A 20,198-nucleotide genomic window follows, 5' to 3' on the forward strand; every position below is an offset into this window, starting at 1 on the left:
AAAAACATAAAAAAAGAAGAAATACCATGAGTTCATGAGGAAAGAGATTAAAAGAATCAAAGCCAAACCCGAAGTTTCTAACTTAGAAAACTTCAGAAAGGTTAACATGATCACAGTAGTTTTATTCATAAATGTAAAAGCTGAAATGATTCCAAATATTACAAACAGGTGAATAAACAAACTGCAGCACACCCAAAATTTGGACTACTACCTATGCAATAAAAAGAAGTCAACTACTTCTTGGCATGGTGGCACATGTCTTCAATCTCAGCACTCAGGAGGGATAGACAAAGGTCAGCTGATCTCTAAGAGAGTTTAAGGCCAACCTGCTGTGCATAGTAACAGAAACCAAATGAGTGGTCCAGTATGATGATGTACACTTGTTATCCCATCTTTCAATAGGCTGAGGACAGACAGGAAGTTCAAATCATCCCTAGGTATATATCACGCCCAAGGCCAGTCAAGGCTACATGAGACCCTATCTCGACAAACAAAACAAAAAAGGTAAAAAGCTCTAATTCAACATATAACAAAAATTTGCCACGACTGAAATAGTTTAGTTCTTTTCAAGGGATATTGAAGAGCTATACCTCCTTAACTTTTATGAAATCTCTTAAAAGTCAAACCTCACTTAGTCAATGAACTTGGCCAAGTACAGAATTCAAGAGGCAATATTCCCTTTTCATTGTCATGAAAATTGAACCCGAGACACTAAAAAACAAGATCAGTCTCCAACCCATCTCCATCTATCAATACATAGCATGTTACAAAGAAGCCTTTTTTCCTGCTATAAAGCCATAGCAGGGCCAGTGAGATAGACAGCTCAGTGGCTGAAAGTATTTACCACACAAACCTGATGACTTGAGTTTGAGCACCGGAATCCATAGTTGAAAGAGAAAACTGACTATCAAAGTTTTTCTCAAGCTTCCACTGTTGTCTGTGGTACACATACACTCTTACACACATATCCCATACACACACACTAAAAATCTTTAAAACCACTGGATTTTTAAATTATTACAATATATCCTAGCCTCTGATCATTACCAAAGCCAAAAATCATTTTTTTTCCTTTTTTTTTTTTTTTTTGGAGCTGAGGATCGAACCCCATGGCCTTGCATTCTACCACTGAGCTAAATCCCCAACCCCCCCAAAATCATTCTTTCTCTTGCAAAATAGTAATTTATTCTCAACTATCATTTCCAATCTCTAGTAAACTCTAAAATGTAAACTATTCTACCTTAATCTCCCTAAATACATCACTTTAATTCTACTTCTTAGATTTCTGCAATTGTCTCCTCTCCCCCCACCCCACCCTTTGTAGATGTAACCGTCTTGTTAAATAAGAAACACAGAGGCAAACACAGAGTTAACAGCCAAGAGGTCAGAGCAATAGCTGAGAGCTGAAAACCTTATCCTTCACTGCTGCTGCTGTCTTTCCTCTCCACAAGAGGCCTACTTTCTGTGTGTTTTTCCTTTTTATAGACTTTCTGTTCTGCCTTCTCATTGGTTGTAAACCCAACCACATGACCTCCTCGTCACTGCCTGTCTGTACAGACCTCCAGGTCTCTATAGTTGGTATTGAGATTAAAGGCGTGTGTCTCCCTGCTGGCTGTATCCTTGAACACACAGAGATCCGCCTAGCTCTGCCTCCCAAGTGCTAGGATTAAAGGCGTGCACCACCAGCACCCAGCTTCTGCTATAGCTTGCTCTGACCCCAAAGCAAATTTATTAACATACAAATAAAATCACATTTCAGTAAAAATAAAATATACCATACTTCCCCCTCCCCCCCTTTTTTTTCCGGTTTTCTAGACAGGGTTTCTGTGTGTTAACAGTCCTGGCTGTTCTGGAACTCACTCTGTAGAGCAGGCTGGCCTCGGAACTCACAGATCCTCCAGCCTCTGCCTCTGGGTGCTGAGTTTGTAAGCATGCACCGATACAACTGAGTCTGCAACAGCCTTCTAACCAACTTCCCTACATAAAATTTCTACCCAATTATCACCATACTCCACTCTTTTTAAAACACAAATTATATTTTAACATATTCCTGTTTTCATCATTTTCATATCATTTAGAAACAGAACTTCAAGGAATAACAAGGGCTGTAGCACATCTGAAGTCTTCTGCCACCATCTGACATACAACATCACAAACATACATACACTGTACACACAAAAGCAACAAAAAATGATGACTCTAAACTTAATTTTTAAAGAAGAAATAGAACTGGAGATATGTAACTTAGTATCAGAAGCTAGGAGTGATAGTGTGTGCCTGTAATCAAAGCATTTGGGAGCCTCAATAGAAGCTTCAGGTCAGCCTAGGCTACATAGAGAAACCTGTTAGGGGAAAGAGAGAGGAACGTAAGATCTGGCAACATTTGTGGACACAAGGGCTTGCCACTGACAACATGAGCAGAATTCAGAGATACTAGAAAATAGGCTACAATGCACAGCACAGATCCCTATAACAATCTGCCCTTTCCCAACTGTTAATGCTACGCTTGAGAAACCTTGCATTACATGTATTTGTTTCTGTCTGTATCCTACTCAACTACTCAAATTAAGAGGATATCAGGTGTTACTTTGTGGTGGGTATTGTGTTCACTGAAATGTTGTGTGTTCCCGGAAATAAACATATCTGGGGTCAGGGAACAGACAGCCACTAGAACAAAGCCAAAAATGGTGGCTAGAAAATGGGTCAGAGCAAGCCGTAACAGAAGTTGGGCGGTAGTAGAACACGCCTTTAATCCCAGCACTCGGGAGGCAGAGGCAGGTGGATCTCTGTGAGTTCGAGACCAGCCTGGTCTACAGAGCTAGTCCAGGACAGGATCCAAAGCTACAGAGAAACCCTGTCTCAGAAGGAAAAAAAAAAAAAAAGAACCTACGTTACAAATACAGACATCTATTTTGATAACTACAGGCAGTGCAGAGATGCAGCATTCAGAACAAAAGAAAACCTAAGAGAAGACAGATGGCTCAGCTGATAAAAGTACTTGCTGCCAAGACGGATGGCCTGAGCTCAGCCCCGGAGCCCCACGGAGTGGAAGAAGACAGCCAATGCTGTCCCAGTTGTCCTAGTTGTCCTCTGACTTCTTATGTGGGCACTCAAGGGCGTGCACACACATACATACATACAAATAAATAAATGTAATAAAAAGTTAATGATAAGAGGGCCAACAACCTACATTTGGATTTTGTGTTTCCCTAGCACACGCAATAAAAATCACAATTTTATAACTGTTATCTCAAAAAAGTATTAATCTAAAATTGGTTTCTGTACTTATTACAACATAAGTAAACCAACTGGCTTACAGACTATGCTTTTGTTCTAATTTTATACTTTATTATTAAAAACGTTACATGTCAATAAAAACACTACACACCAGAATTTACCAGAACCAAAGTCTATATACCCTATGAACTTTCTATACAATTAGAGAAGGCATTTGGAATAGAAATTGTAGAGCTTCATATTAATCTTTACACTCTCAGCATTGAATATATTTTATGCATTTACCTACCACCAAAACAAAACAAAACAAAACAATCCAAAACAGAATCATAAGTAGAAAAACAGTTTATGCTTCAAAGGAGTAAAAGGAGCTAGGCGTGGTAGCTCACTTGTATAATACTACCATTATAGAGGCTATGATAGGAAGACTGTAGTGAGTTTGAGACCAGTCTAGATTACATCATGAGTTTCAGACTAGCCTGAATTGCAATATGAGATTTCTCTCTCAGAAAGAGAAAAAGGGGAGTGTGGGAGAACTTTTCAAAAAATACTTGAAGATAACACAGTGCTAATTGAATAAAGTACAAAAAAAAAAAAAATGAATACTAAAACACGACCCTAGTAATAAATTCCTAACCCTAAAAAAGGAAAAACTTGACCTTGTCTAGTAATGTTGCTCCATCAACTTTTCCTGATTATCTCTTTCTTGGTCTCAAGAGGAATAAACTGGTAGAATCAATCCAAACACAAACTACAAGGCCAAGCATTGTAGTATATGCTTGTAATCTCAGCACTTAAGAGGATCAGGAAATCAAGACCAGCCTTGTTTACATACCAAGTTCAAGGCCTTGGTGTGTTACCTCCTTACAATGACACCTATTCTCCTTCCCCCCAGATTTATTTAATATGTATAAATATTCTGCCTGCCTGCATGTATGTGTACTATATACAGGCCTGATGTCCAGAGAGGCCAGAAGAGGCTGTCAGATTCCCTTGAACTGAAGTTATAGATGGCTCTCAGCCACCATATTAGTGCTGGGAGTCAAAGTGACGTCCTATGCAAGAACTAGCACTCTTAACTGTTGAGCCAGCTTCTCTAGCCCCAATCCTGTCTTAACAAACAAAAAACTAGAGACTTGGCGTGTAGTGGTGGTGCACGCCTTTAACCCCAGCACTCTAATCCCAACACTCGGGAAGAAGAGCCAGGTGGATCTCTGTGAGTTCAAGGCCAGCCTGGTCTACGGAACAAGATCCAGGACAGGCATAAAGCTACACAGAGAAACACGGTCTCAAAAAAACAAAAAACAAAAAAACTCAAGACTCATAACTACTTCCAAGAAGGGATTAAAAGAAATCAAAATACAAGGTCTATAGTTAGGTGTAATAACAGAAGCACACTGAAATCTTTTTAATATACTTAGTACATCAGTCACAATTTTATGAAAACTACACCCCATATTTAATATTTGAATATTAAATTTATGTTCTTAAGCAAAAATAAATATTATTTTCTTCTTATGCTGAAATTTTTACTGCTGAACACAGTAGTGCATGCCTGTAAGTTGCAACTACCTGAAGTAGGAAGATCATTTGGGCCCAGGAGGTCATGACCAGCCTGAGCAACATAGCAGAACCTTGCAGCATTTGAAAAATTAAGAAAATAAGGGAGAAATAGAGCCTAGTTGGTAGACTGATTATCCAGTAATGTACAAAGCCCTGGGTTTGCTGCACATTGCCACATCAGAGATGGTGGCCCATGGTGGTAATCACAGCACTGGCTACATAACAAATTTGAAGCTAGCCTGAGATATATGAGACCCCATCTCAAAAGTAAAGTTTTCCCTTTTGGGGGGATTAGGAAGACAAGACTATATTTCAGGGGCTGGAGAGATGGCTCAGAGGTTAAGAGCACTTCCAGAGGTCCTGAGTTCAATTCCCAGCAACCACATGGTGGCTCACAACCATCTGTAATGAGATATGGTGCCCTCTTTTGGCCTGCAGTCATACATGCTATACACATAATAATAAATAAATAAATCTTTAAAAAATATTTTAAAAAAGGAATATATTTCAGTAGCAGTATACAAACTCACTAAAAACAAGACCACAAATCCAATTCCCAGAAACCCTGGAAAGTTTTTCCTACTAACTCTGCAGTGTACAAAAAAAGGCATTTACACATAAGAAGTGACACACATTCACAGTGTAAAAATCTCTGGAATTAGTTGCCTTTAATCCCAGCACTCAGGAAGCAGAGGCAGGCAGGCAGATCTCTGTGGGTTCAAAGCCAGCTTAGTCTTCAGAGCAAGTTCCAGGACAGCCAAGGCTACACAGAGAAAGAAACCCTGTCTTGAAAAAACAAACAAAATCTCAGGTATTATTTACAAAACTCTTTAGAGTACTAACCCTCCCCAGGATCTCTTTGATAAATAAAGTCCTTAAATACCTACCAAGACTTAAGACCTAGGAAAGGTGAATGTGCCAACATGAAGAGCAAAAATACTAGACACTGAAATCAGTAAAAGACTTAAAGGTAGAGAGTTACTGAAAAAATAAAGGGCCACACAAGCATTCTTCAGGGCATGCAATCAGAAGTAAAGGGGGATCTAGAAGAACTGCCTAGCATGTGCAAGACTGCTGTTTCCATACTCAGTTGGGATAGAATTCTAAATAAAACGGTAAGGTACCCAGAAAACCTTATGGCAAACCAATTTCCCTTACTAATGTACCATGAGAAGACCTTGAATTTCCATGAACATCTATATAACTTGAAAATAAATTATTTAGAAGACTTAAAATATAGAGAAAATAAAACCCACGCATGCCGGGCAGTGGTGGCACACGCCTTAATCCCAGCACTTGGGAGGCAGAGCCAGGTGGATCTCTGAGTTCAAGGCCAGCCTGGTCTACAGAGTGAGTTCCAGGAAAGGCACAAAGCTACACAGAGAAACCCTGTCTCAAAAAAAAAGAAAAGAAAAGAAAAGAAAAAGAAAAAAAGAAAGAAAAAGAAAGAAAAAAAAAAGCAGGATAAGAACAGTATCTTAACAGCACACAATAATCTCTTAAGAGTTTGGATTAGCTAGGCATGACATCTCATACAGCTTCCCAGCACCTAGGACAGAACTGCTACAAGTTCAATATAAGCCAGGGCTAGATAGTGAGTTCCAGGCCAGCCTTCGCTACAGAATGACACCCTATTTCAAGAAAACAAAATATGGGGGCTGGAGAATTGGCTCAGTGGTCAAGAGCACTGGCTGCTCTTCCAGAGGACCATGGTTCAATTCCCAGTACCCACATTTCAGATCACAACTGTCTGTAACTCCAGCTCCAGGAGTTCCAACACCTTCACACAAATACACATGCAGGCAAAACACAAATGCACATAAAAGAAAAAGTGCCGGGCGGTGCTGGCGCACGCCTTTAATCCCAGCATTCGGGAGGCAGAGCCAGGTGGATCTCTGAGTTCGAGGCCAGCCTGGGCTATACAGAGCGAGATCCAGGAAAAGCACAAAGCTACATACACAGAGAAACCCCGTCTCAGAAAAAAAAGAAAGAAAGAAAGAAAAAAATGGCCTAAAGAGCATTAACAGTATTTGTTTTTCTTGCAAAGAATCTGGGTTCAATTTCCAGCACCCATATGACAGCTCATGACATTTGTACTCCAGTTTCAGGTGATCTGAGTCCCTTTTTCTGACCTCTGCAGGCACCAAGCAAGCATACACATAGCAAATAGACACGCATGCGAGCAAAATATCCATACATAAAAAAGTAAAAAATTATATATACACACACATATATACTAATGTGTCCAACCAATATAATCCTTTAATATATTTCAAGGTAAAGACGCACCGCACCTATAAAGACTATCTAAATAAAAAAGCTTAGATGGACTGAAGAGATGACTCAGCAGTTAAAAGTATTGGTAGCACTTCCAGAAGACCTGGATTCACTCCTAGCACCCACACTGAGTGGCTCACAAGTCTGTATTAACTCTAATTCCAGAAAGGGCTGATACCCTCTTTGCTCTCTGAGGGTACAGCATACATATGGTGCATATACATATACTCAGGTATATATATGCACATACACGTTTTCTAGGGGTAGGTAGTGGTAGGACTCACCTTTAATCCCAGCACTCTGGAGGCAGAGGCAGGTAGATCTCTGAGTTCAAGGCCAGCCTGGTCTACAGAGTAAGTTCCAAGACAACCAAGCTACACAGATAAACCCTGTCTCTTAAGAAACGTTGTAGCAAATTCTACCTAAATAAGGAAATGAAGTACTAAAGTGGGGTGGGGGGGAGAATTTCATTCCTTAGGATAGGTTTTACATTGAGCAAAGCAGAAAAAAAAACTTCTCACAGATTTAAAAACTCCAATCAGGCAAGTGGGGTGTAGCCTGCTGGTGTTTCAGTCCAAGAGTGTTACAAGGCCCAAAGATTCATTTTTAGATACCATTCTCCCCACCCCACCACACACACATTAGTATTAAATAATACATACTAGTCTATTCTAAATACAATAGTAAACTACTCTGGTTATTTTTTTCCTTTTTTTTTCTTTTTTTTTTTTTTTTAGCTGAGGACTGAACCCAGGGCCTTGTGCTTACTAGGCAAGAGCTCTACCACTGAGCTAAATCCCCAACCCCCTACTCTGGTTATTTTAACTATTTCTCTCAAAAAAAAAAAAAAAAAATGTCAGCCAAAAACCTAGGGCTGTAATTCAGTAATAGAAGTGCTTTCCTAACATGTACCAAGTTCTGAGTCCAATCCAGAGCAGCACCATTGATATGTATATCAGATGCCAAAAATGATAAATCATTGATGGCTCACCAAGTAAAGGCATGTTCCACCATGTTCCACAACCCAAGTTCAACCCCCAGAACCCACAAGGTAGAAGGTGAGAACCAGCAACTCCCACAACTTGTCTTCTGACCTCCACATGTGCACACAAACACAAAATAAATAAAGTAAAAAATAATTTTAAATTATCTGGGGATCTGACCCTCTCCTTCGGACCACGGAAAGCTCCTGTAGTACACATACATACACTCAAATACATACATACACATACACACACACACACACACACACACACACACACACACCCCAAATAAGTATTTTAAATAATTTTTTTCTTGAGTCGAGGTCTGTGTATGTAGCCCTAGCTGGACTACAACTCTCTATGTAGACCAGGCTTCAAACTCAGAAAAATCTGCCTACCTCTACCTTCCAAGTGCTAGGATTAAAGGCCTGCACCACCACACCACACTTAAAAAAATAATAAAAATAGTAAAGTGTAGCCGGGCGGTGGTGGCGCATACCTGTAATCCTAGCACTTGGGAGGCAGAAGCAGGTGGATCTCTGTGAGTTCGAGGCCAGCATGGTCTAGAGCTAATCCAGGACAGGCTCCAAAGCTAAAGAGAAACCCTGCCTCGAAAAACCAAAAATAAATAAATAAAAAATAACAAACAAACAAAAATAGTAAAGTGCTAGAAATAACTGCTCAGTGATATGGTATTTATCTACCATACTCCAGATCCAGTTCAATTCCCATTACTGCAAAAACTAAAAATTTTAAATTTTTTTTAAAAAGGAATGCAATACACTGGTTTTTCTCCCTCCAATAAGGGAATGTAACTTAAAAAAAAAAAAAAAAAAAAAGGCCTCGCCTCACACTTTTAGCAGACAAACTTTCTATAAATAAACTACATTCCTAGCCCCTGTAACTCACTCTTAAATATTAGGCTACTTGTGTTCATTCATAAACATGTATTAGCCAACTAATATGTGATAGTCCACAATTCCACAATTTACTAAGTGTTTACTATTTATCAGGGGTATATTAAGTAAATCATCCTATTTAAATCTAGCAACTTAAATACTATCTTCTAGAAAAAGTTAAGGAAGTGAGCAGGTGAGACAACTCAGCAGGTAAAGATGCTTCCTGCCAACCCCTGATGATGTGAGTTAATCCTCAGGACATTTGTGAAGGGAGGGGAAGAACAGACTCTCAAGTCCTCCTATGCTCCCCACAAATGTGATAAAAAATAATTTTTAAGCTAAGGAAGTTATTAAGTTTATAAATGTTATCATTAAAATATAGTAACTGGGCCAGGGAGATAGCTCATTGGGTAAAGGCTCTTACTGCCAAGTTTGTTTAACAACACAAGTTCAAACTCCAGAACCTACAAGGCAGGATGAACCAACTCCTACAAATTGTCCTCTTACATCCAAACATATGATGCCACCCTCACCTAAATAAAGAAATAAACATAATAATTTTTAAGCTCAAATTTATATGCCAATTTTACTGTGGTGGCTTCTGTTCCATTCCATTACCTGATAATTATTTCTCAGAAACTGAACTTTGCATGCCTTTCTAGATGTAATTCACCTGCTTAAAATTATTTGATCAAAAAATTGAACAGGGACTAGAGGGATGGCTCAGCAGTCAAGAGCATTTGCTGCTCTTGCAATGACCTGGGTTCAGTTCCTAGCACCCACATGGCAGCTCACAACCCCACAACTCCAGTTCCAGAGATTTAATGCCCTTCTCTGACTCTGTGGGAACCAGGTACACAGGCAGACAAGGAACTCATACATCTAAATCTAAAAAGTAACAAGATAAAAGGATTTTTAAAAGCTCATCAAAAGAAAAAAATGGCCCTTTTTTGCTTAGGTAAGTTAGGGAACTGTTAAAAGCAGTTATATTTAAATAGTAACTTCCCTGGATATGATGGTGCACACCTGTAATCCCAGCACCTGGGAAGCCCAGTCTGAACAGCACAGCAAAAGGCAACAGGAGCTGGCTGGAGAAGTACTGATATACTTCAGTTAGTAGAGTGTTTGCCTAGCTGGAATCAATCTGCAGCACCACAAAAAAAGATATAAAGGAACAATGCCTATCATCCCAGCACTGGGGTGTAAGCAAGAAGACTAGAAACTCAAAGTCATCCTAAGCCACACAGCCAAGTTCATGCCAGCCTGGCTTGTTTTGAGATGGAGTTTCTTTATGTTGCCCAGAATGGCCTGGAACTACTCGGCTCAAGAGATCCTGCTACAAAGGTCTCCTGAGTGGCAAATTGGCATTTTTTTTTTTTTTAAACAGAATAGCATGTCTACTAAGCATGGTACTTTGTAATATGTACTCTTACTTATTTAGAGGCAAGGTTTATAGTTTTTAAAACGCTTCTACCTTTCACAGGCCACTTAATTTTGTCACTATTTAGACTATAATTCAGAAACAACAAAAATCTGCTTCTAGCACAGAAGACTAATACAGATACAAAGAATTGTTACCAAATGATGACAGAAAAATCTTAAATGAAAATAGGTGTTTCTAGTAGCTAGGAATTCTTGGTTTTTAGAAGGAATGTGACACTATTAACAAAATTAAACTCACTACATAGATCATCCTGCCTTGGCTCCCAAGTACTGGGGTTTACAAGTATGTGCCCAACATAGCTAGAGCCAGCATTTTAAAAATTTTGTTTGTTTGTTTATAAAGGCAGAGTCTCACTGTGTAAGCACTGGCCAGCCTGGAACTTGCTATGTAGACCAGACAAATATACACACACCTCTACCACTCAAGTGCTGGGATTAAAGGTGTCTACCACTATGCCCAAGTAGAACCAGCAAATTCTTAAATTATCTTTTATGGCTACTAGAGAGCATCCAATTTTAACCTGTGTGGTAGCCAATGCCTATGATCCCAAAATCCAAAGCTAAGAACAGGAGGAACACTTTTAGTTCAAGGGCCACAAAGTAAATCTGAGGCCACTCAAGGCTACTATGCAATATACCATGATCCTGACTCAAAAATATTAATTAATTAAAGTAAAATAGTGCTGGAGAGATAATAGCTCAGTGGTTAACACTTGCTGTTATTCTTGAAGGGGACCAAGGATCAGTTCTCAGCACCTACATGGCAGCTCAAGTTCCAGGGGATGTGATGCCCTTCTACTGGACTCTCTGGGCACCAGGCACACACATAGTACACTTAGAGGCAAAACAGGCATACACATTTGAAAAAGAGAAAGCTAGGGAGACAAAGGGAGAGAGGGAAAGAGAATTGACAATGAGTACTCAAGAGTAAACAACAAAGTGGAGGGGGGTGACAGCCACCTTTAATCCCAGCACTCAGGTGGCAGAGGTAGGCAGATCTCTGTGAGTATAAGATCAGCCTGGTCTACAGAGTAAATTGCAAGAGCCAAGGCTACACAGAGAAACCCTGTCTCAAAAAACTAGAAATAATTAATGAATTAATTTTTTTAAAAAGTAAGCAATAAATTTTTCAAGTATAATTAGTATATTTGTTATTGGTAGAATGGCATCATAACATGTGACTAAATACCACTATATGCCTCATATACACAAATGGTTTTGTTTTGGTTTTTCAAGACAGGGTTTCTCTGTGTAGCTTTGTGCCTTTTCCTGGCACTCACTTGGTAGTCCACGCTGGCCTCGAACTCACAGAGATCTGCCTGCCTCTGCCTCCCAAGTGCTGGGATTAAAGGCATGGGCCACCACAGCCCTGCCATAAATATTAAGAATGATCTTTAACTTCTGATCTTCCTGCCTCCACCTCCATGCTGGATTACAGGCCTCTGACAGAATTACAAGCATGTTCTACCATACCCAGTTTATACAATATTGAAGACTGAATCTAGGGCCTTAAGCTTATCACTAACTTACATCCCTAGCCCTAAGATATTCTTATTTTGTATTAATACACAAACAATTGCCATATCCAGAACTCTCTAAAAATATGTATTACAGAAAATACAGTAATTATTTCCTATTTAGTGTGCACATATATTTGGTTCTGTATACTATAGTATCTCTTTAAACCTTTCACACAATTGACATGTAACTCAGTGATAAGATTACTGGCCTAGCATCCTCAAGGCCCAGGGTTTGATACTCAGCACAGCAAAATAGGTAATTTTCATCAAAGTTTAAATTTATGATATCATTCTTTAGAATGGAAGCAATTTTTTTTTTGGGGGGGGGGGTTGAGACAGGGTTTCTCTCTGTGTAGCTTTGGTAACCGTCCTGGATCTCTCTCTGTAGACCAAACTGGGCTCGAACTCAGAGATCCGCCTGCCTCTGCCTCCCAAGTGCTGGGATTAAAGGCGTGCGCCATAACCTGAGTGAAAATTTCCAGAACCCATATAAAAAATCTAGCTATGGCCATGTGCACCTGTAATCCCAGACTGTGGGAGGCAGAGAGAATGAATGGGGCTTGTTGCCTCAACCTACCCCATTCAGCCAAAATACCCTTGCTTGAAAGGAATAAGGCAGGCAGTGATAAAGCAGGACACTCAACATCCTCCTCTAGCACTCCCCACACGTGCATTTTTTTAAAGACACTCTTAAACCAGTCTTGGTGGAGCACGCCTATATCACAGTCCTCAAGAGGCAAGGCTAAATTGCTGCAAGTTCAGGATACCCTGATCTACCTACCAAGTTTCAGTCCAGCTAGGATTCACAATGAGATGCTTTAAAAAAAAAGTACAATTATAAGTCTCTAAACCAGTTGATTCTTAGAAATCCCTCCACTTATAAAACATGGGAATAACCAAATTAACAAATCAGATACCAGAATGCCAAAAATTAAGTCATTAAAAGGGAATCCAGAGAAAGGACCAGTTGTGAAAGAACAGGAAGTGATGTATACTCCATTTTGTGGATGAGCTATTTAGAAACATAAGCACCGCACTAATCTGGAATCAACTCAGACTAACAGCTCTCATTATTCTCTAACAGTGGCATCATGAAATAACCCTTAGACAATTCTTTCCTTATGAATTTATATAACTGATCACCAACATACTTGTCACTTTTAGGGAAGAGCTCCTACCAGCTTTAGAGAAGATAACCTTAGTTCTAATATGAAATAGTAAGCAATTAAAGTAAGTAATTAAACCTACACTCTATGTATATGCTTGAATTTTGTGGCCATTATTGATAAATCACTCTTCTTACATCTTTCCAAGATAAAAAAAAGTCACTCTTTACTAAGTAGTATGTTTGAATTTACACTTGCTAGTATGATATGAATTCATTATCAACAACAAACCATAAAACAGAAAATTAGGCATCGTGGCATAATTTTTCCTGTATGAAGAAAAATCTATATATTCTGCAAACAGGACAACATATACTTTGTGTCATGAAGTAAACGTTCACATGAAGCTGGTTACAATAGCTCAGCACTCAGAAGGCTAAGGCAGATGGGCTGCCACAAGTTCAAGACCAGCCAGAGCTGCATAGTAAGAATCTCCCTCAACAAAAAACAACAAATTCGCCAGGTGGTGGTGGCGCACACCTTTAATCCCAGCAGTTGGGAGGCAGAGCTAGACGGATCTCTGTTGAGTTCGAGGCCAGCCTGGTCTACAGAGGGAGATCCAGGAAAGGCACAAAGCTACACAGAGATACCCTGTCTCGAAAACAACAAATTCCAAGCACACTGGCACAGGTTAGGCATGAGGTTCAGTCCAGGGCTAGCCTGAGCTACACAACATTTGAAGATAATCTGGACTACACGAAACCCTGTTCCCCCACATCCCCAAAAAGAGAGAAAAAGATTCAAATGGTACTATTTACATTAAATGAACTGAGATGAATATTAAGATAAGGCAGAAACTTTCACTTTTGAGAAAAACATAATGTAGCTTTCTCAAAATCATGAAATAAAAGAATTTAGGACAGGTATTGTGGTCCACACCTTTAATCCCAGCACATAGCAGAGACAGGCAGATCTCTTATGAATTTGAGGCCAGCCTGGACTACATAGCAAGTTGCAGGTAAGTCAGGGAACTCACTACTATGTAATAAGACCCTGTTGTTTTTTTTTTTCTTTAAAAAAAAAAACTTTCTACTTGATGCTGCACACACCTGTAATTCTAGAACTTGTGAGATTGGAGACAGAGGTATCAGTAATTTAGTCATCCTCAGCTACACAGTTACACCAGCCTGGGCTACATGACAGAACTTAAATCAATGCCTAACACTACTGCTACATCTTTAAATCCTTGTCCTCAATTTAAAATACTATTCAGTAAAGCTCAGACAACAAATATGATTTGTTAATAAGACATATTAACATTTTAGTAATCTTTATTACTGCTAATATTCACATATGGAACATTTTAAAATCACTTCACTACTAAATCTAAACAGTTAAATAAAAAAATGGGGTCAGGTGGGAAGGCTCACACCTGTAATCCCAGCACATGAGGGTTAGGCAGGAGGATTGCTGAGTTCAAGGCCACCTGAATAAAAAGAATCTTTCTATGGGTGTGTGTGTGTGTGTGTACATCAAGTCTCCTTTAAGGAAGAAAGAAAAAAGTAAAACATGTACATCAAGACTTGACTTCAAGACTTGAAGGCTAATTTGTTTTATTTCAGAAGGCACTTGCCAGAATGCCAAAATGTTATTTTACTTCTACTCTACTAAGGACAAAAATCAACAAGTATTGTTGACAAATCAGACAAGATTGTTTCTTTTAAAACAGGAATGACATGAAGCAAAAGTGGGGGAAAAGAGTCCAGATCACAGCATAACTGGGTGCATTACCATGCATTTCCTTAAGAAGCAACATATGCTACATAAAAGTTTGCAACATAATCCTTTTCAGAAATTTCTGTATCAATGTCATGCAAAACAGTATTAACCATATAAAGTCACAGCCCGCGGCAAATGTCTGATCATCGACAGTTTGAATGTAATAATTTCTAATAATTCTCCAAGAACGTCAAAAGCTGAGGAGGAAAAAGGAGGAGAAAGAATGGGAGGGATATAAAATTTATTTTATTAAAACCTAACAAAAAGTAGCCCACCCGACCCCTGGCATCTTCCTCTCTCTCAAAACAGAGCAAGAGAAAATCAAAACTGTTCTAACATGAGACCATATCCCAACAGTAACAAGAGCGGACACAGTTCCCATGGACAGCTCTCAGGGGAAGAATTCAAACAGTACTGTAATCGATTTAAAACTAAAGGGAAAAAAAAATAACCTCTCCAAGGGAAGCGCCATTACTTGCCACTCCTGCCCGCCCCCCCTTCAGGATTTACACGGGTCTGTGTATGAAGAAACTGACTCGGACTTCTGCAGCACTACAGGAGGACAGAGAGAGGCGGAGGGTGGGGGGATAGAAATGCTCCCATCACCCCCTACAGAAGAAAGATGTGGATTTCCTGGGGGGGGGGGGGTATCCAGTTAACTACCCAGAGCATTCTCCATTCCCAAGAATACAGACAGTACAAAGGAGGAGGAGCAGGACGAGGAGACCAGAAAGGGACCTCGCGCCTTTAAATCGGGGTGCACGTCAACTCAAATCTCCCTACTAGGGCCACACCTTCCTAGAAACATCCCCTTCCACCACCTCTTCCGGTGACCCTCAGGAAAAAGGAATGCAATTGCTCTGGCCCCTAGAAACGGGAGGGCGCGCAGCTCACCAGTTCCTCCACCCCACCCACAGAATCACAGACCCTCCTTGTCTCCCTCCCCCACTCTACCCCTAGATCTTCCACCCAGGGAGGCCTGAGTGGGCCGAATCTCCCCGCCCCCTCCATGTCTTCCGTCCCCAAAGCAGAGGTGCCCTTACCCCGTTCGCCGGCAGGTCTGGGGCGGAGTAGGCAGGCGCAGACCCCTGGAGCGCTCGGGTGGCCGCGGTGCTGGAGAGCGAGGAGTGAGGAGGAGGGGGCCCGGCGACAGACCGCCGCCCCCCCCCCCAGCCGCCCAGCCCAAGCTCTGCGACAAGGGGCCGGGGGGAGGAGGGGGGGGACGAGGGGACGCCCGGGGTCGAGGAGGCGCCCTTAACGCTCGGGCTCAGTTAAGATGGCGCGGGGAAGTGCCGGGAGCCGCCGCCGCCGCCGCCGCCGCCTCGGGGGAACCGGCCCGGGCCTCGGCCGCCTCCGGTCCTCACAGCCGAGGCCCTGTCGGTCCCCCGCCGCGGCCCCTCGGCGGGCGGGCCCACGCGCACCCCTCCGCCGCCACCAGCACCCCTGGGAAGGGGGCGCTCACAAAGGGAAGACAGGCCGCGGGCCGGCGGGCGGCGGGGCGGGGTCCCCGGGGGCCGGGAGGCCTGGGAGTTTCGCGGCTGCTCCGCGCTCTCGGCCCGCCAAGGGCGCAAGGCGAGCGGGACCCCTCCTCTCTCCTCAAGCGGGCGGCGGCACCGACTCACTCTCCTCGCCACCCTCCCTCTCTCCTTCCAAGCCCTGAAGCCACAGAGCTCGGCCGCTGCCCAGGTTCCCCCCCCTTCCCCAACACCACTCCCCTCCTCCCGACAGACATCTCAGCCTCGGATCTCGCGAGGTTTCTAGCCTGACAGGCCCGACCCTGCGCGAGGCACGACGGCGTGTGCCCGCGCGCGCGCGCGCGCGCGCGCGCGCACATGCACATACACACTCGGGAGCGCGCGAATGCTTAACGCTGGGTGGTGTTGCCCGAGCCGCCTGCAGTGCTAGGCTTGGTCCAGTTCCACCCTCAGCTGGGTAGTGCCACGCGGGCGTCAGGTGCATGCTCTTCAGCCCGGAAATCCAAGGGAGATGAGCTTGTCTGCACGCTCCTTCCCTCTTCCCACCTCCAGAACATCAGCCTCCCACTGATCCTGCCAAAGTGAAAGTTTGCTCCCAAAGTGTAGAACATTTCATTCCTACACACCTTCGTTGGACTCCTCGTGGGATCCAGGGATAAACTTGGAAGCATAATCACTATGTAGCTGCGTTCGTGCGATTCTAATAGTTGAATCTGGGACGGCTTGGAAAGGCAGTCCCACTTGCCTATAAAGCATCCTGTGTATCTGTGATGGGAAGCAACTTCACAAGGCTTTGTGGACTTAGTAAGAAACTTTTCTCAGTACAAAGGCAGCAAACTGGTGACACACCCCCTTTAATCCCAGCACTCGGGAGGCAGAGGTAGGTAGATCTGAGTTCTAGGCCAGCTTGATCTACATAGTGAGTTCCAGGTCAGTCAGGGATAAACAGTGAGACCCAGCCTTAAAAAAAAAAAAAAAAAAAAAAAAAGTTCTTTCTTTAAAAGCAACAAACGCAACAAACTAAAGGATCCTATGCAAGAAAGAGATAAACCTTATCATGGGTTTAGAAGGAATTTTTACAATCCATCCAGTAAACCCTGCTGTAGTGGCACACGCCCTTAATCCCAGTACTTGGGAAGCTTACAAAGCGAGTTTCAGGACAGCCAGGGCTGTTAAACAGAGAAACCTCGTCTTGAAAAACCACCACCACCACCAAAAAAAAAAAAAAAAAAAAAAAAAAATCATCCAGTAGTGTTTGTTTCTCCTCTCTCTCTTACACACTTACACTTACACACACACACACACCTCCAGTCACCCCTTATCCCTGGCTAGCCTGGGATTCCTTATGTAGAACAGACTGGCCCATCTGGGCCTCCTGCAATTGTTATTCAGGAACCAACAGATGAGCAGGTTGTGATGGTGCGCACCTGTAATCTGAAATCATGGCACACAAGAGGCTGAGGCAAGAAATTGCAAGTCTGAGTCAGAGGCTAGTTTGGGCTCCATATTAACACCCTGCACATATATGTCTGTCTCTCTCTCTCTCTCTCTCTCTCTCTCTCTCTCTCTCTCTGTGTGTGTGTGTGTGTGTGTGTGTGTGTGTGTGTAGAGAGAGAGATGGTTCAGCAGTTGAGAGTAAGTATTACTTGCTCTTGCAGAGGACAGGAGTTCAGATCCCAGCACCCATGTGGGCCAGCTCATAACCAGCTGTAACTCTAGCTTTATACTACCTGATGCCCTCAGGTACCCTCTACCAGACCTGCATTTGCGTGTTTGTTGTTTTGTTTGTTTCCCTAGTGTGGTGGCCCCTGGCTGTAACTCTCAGCATTTTGGTGGTGGGTGTGGAGGCCTTAGAATCAGCAGTTAAAGATGAAGGTAAACTAAAGACTTTCAGCCAATCTGGGCGTGGCGTGGTGGCCCACACCTGTAATCCCAGCACTTGGGAGGCAGAGCCAGGCAGATCTCTGTGAGCTCAAGGCCAGCCTGGGCTACCAAGTAAGTTCCAGGAAAGGGGCAAAGCTACACAGAGAAACCCTATCTTGAAAAACCAAAAAAAAAAAAAAGACTTTGAGCCAATCTAGGTTATATAAAACTCTTCTCAAAAACAAGCAAACACACAAAAAGAACGCATAAAGTCATTTAAGATAACTCATGCTGGGGGTAGGAGGATGGCTCAGCTGATAAAAAATGCTTGCCACACAAGCAGGAGGTCATTAGTTCGGGTGTCCAACACCCACAGGGGATGCACCTATAATCCCCATACTGGGGAGATAAAGAAGATGCCAGGGACTCATAAGCAGCTAGTCCAGCCAAAGAGGGCAAATTCAGGTTTAGTGAGAGACTTTGTCTCAAGAAATAAAGTGAGGGACTGGGAGGAGAGAAGGGAGGGGAAACAGTGGTCAGGATGTAAAATAAAATTTGATATACATATATGTGTATATATGTATATAAAACAAAGAGGGGAAAAATTTAAAGGGTCAGCAAGATGACTCAATGGGTCTTGCCTTGAAAGTCTGATGATCTGAATTCAACCCATGGAACTCAATTAAAGATAAAAAGAGAGAGCTGATTCCACAAAGTTCTCCTGTGACCTCCACACCTCTGCACTATAGTTTCCTGCCTACATACACACATCATACACCCACATACTAATAATAATGTTTTTAAAGTGGAGAGGCAGGCATGGCAGCTCATTGTGGCATCATAAACCCATATACTAATAATAAATATTTCTTTTTAAAGTGGAGGCCAAGACCAGGTGGCGGTGGCCCACACCTTTAATCCCAGCACTCTGGAGGCAGAGCCAGGAGGATCTCTGTGATTTCGAGGCTAGCCTGGTCTACAGAGTGAGATCCAGGACAGGCACCAAAACTACACAGAGAAACCTTGTCTGGGGGTTGGGGGGTGGGAGTGGAGGCCGTGGGGTTGAGGATTTAGCTCAGTGGTAGAGCACTCGTCTAGTAAGTGCAAGACCCTGGGTTCAGTCCTCGGCTACGGAAAAAAAAAAGGGGGGGAGGCCAGCCATGGTGGCTCATGCCTTTAGACTCAGCATTTGGGAAGCAGAGGCAAGTGGATCTCTGTGAGTTCAAGGCTAGCCATTTACATTAGTGAGTTCCAGGACAGTCAGGGATATGTAGAGAGATCCTATCTCAAGGGGGAAAAAAAGTGGAGAGCCATAAACCTGATCTATATGCACAAGCTCCCACAGACAAACACATGTACATCATACACAAAATTATGGACTGGCTGGGTGATGGCACATGACTGTAACCTCAGCACTTGGGAGGCTGAGGCAGGAGGATTATGATTCTAGGCCAGCGTTAGTTACACAGGGAGACCATGTGTCAACAATGCTAACAAAGAGGAAGAGAAAAGAAAAGGAAAATCTTCAGCCTGGGTAGAGTTCTGATGTACAACAGTTGCCTAACATGCATAAGGTCCTAAATAGACTCCCAGGCACCATAATGGTGGCTGTTTAACCAACATAACAACTTGAATAAGTAGATCTCTCCTGGTAGTTTTCTGAGCAAAATTTTACTTTGAAAATAAAAACGTAATTTCATTTGAAGGATTCAAAATTTTAGTAAACTGTGGAAGTAAATTGACCAGCATCAGAAAAACAAGCCCTCTGCCTGCCTCAGCAGAATGTGCACGTGACTTGTCCTCAATACTCCTGCTGGAGTCAAGAGCCTTGTTCTATGAGTCATTGATTCCTTTTTCTGCCTATACCCTCATCAACTCTCAAATGACAACTTCCTCTCGCATAAAATACATGCACTGGTTTCTCCATGGGGATGGGGAGAAGTAATTGTCTTCACCTACTTTCCCCTTCCTGACCTGTCTTTTTGAGTAACTTATTAATCTTGCACAGCCACTGAAACTTGACCATATTCACCTTGGTTGCTATTTCTAATGA

At 42.3% G+C, this 20,198-nt stretch overlaps 1 protein-coding gene across 1 annotated transcript in view; it reads right to left on the bottom strand.

Moving 5' to 3' along the window:
* Nucleotides 1-16,498, bottom strand: part of Taok1 (TAO kinase 1) — an 84,031-nt gene extending 67,533 nt beyond the window's left edge. The window contains exon 1 of the mRNA XM_036194771.1: nucleotides 15,851-16,498. The gene's annotated coding sequence lies outside the window, so the exon portion shown is untranslated. The remainder of the gene's footprint in view (nucleotides 1-15,850) is intronic.
* Nucleotides 16,499-20,198: the final 3,700 nt, after the last annotated feature.

Source organism: Onychomys torridus, chromosome 8 (genome assembly GCF_903995425.1).
Source record: "Onychomys torridus chromosome 8, mOncTor1.1, whole genome shotgun sequence".
NCBI lineage: Eukaryota > Metazoa > Chordata > Mammalia > Rodentia > Cricetidae > Onychomys > Onychomys torridus.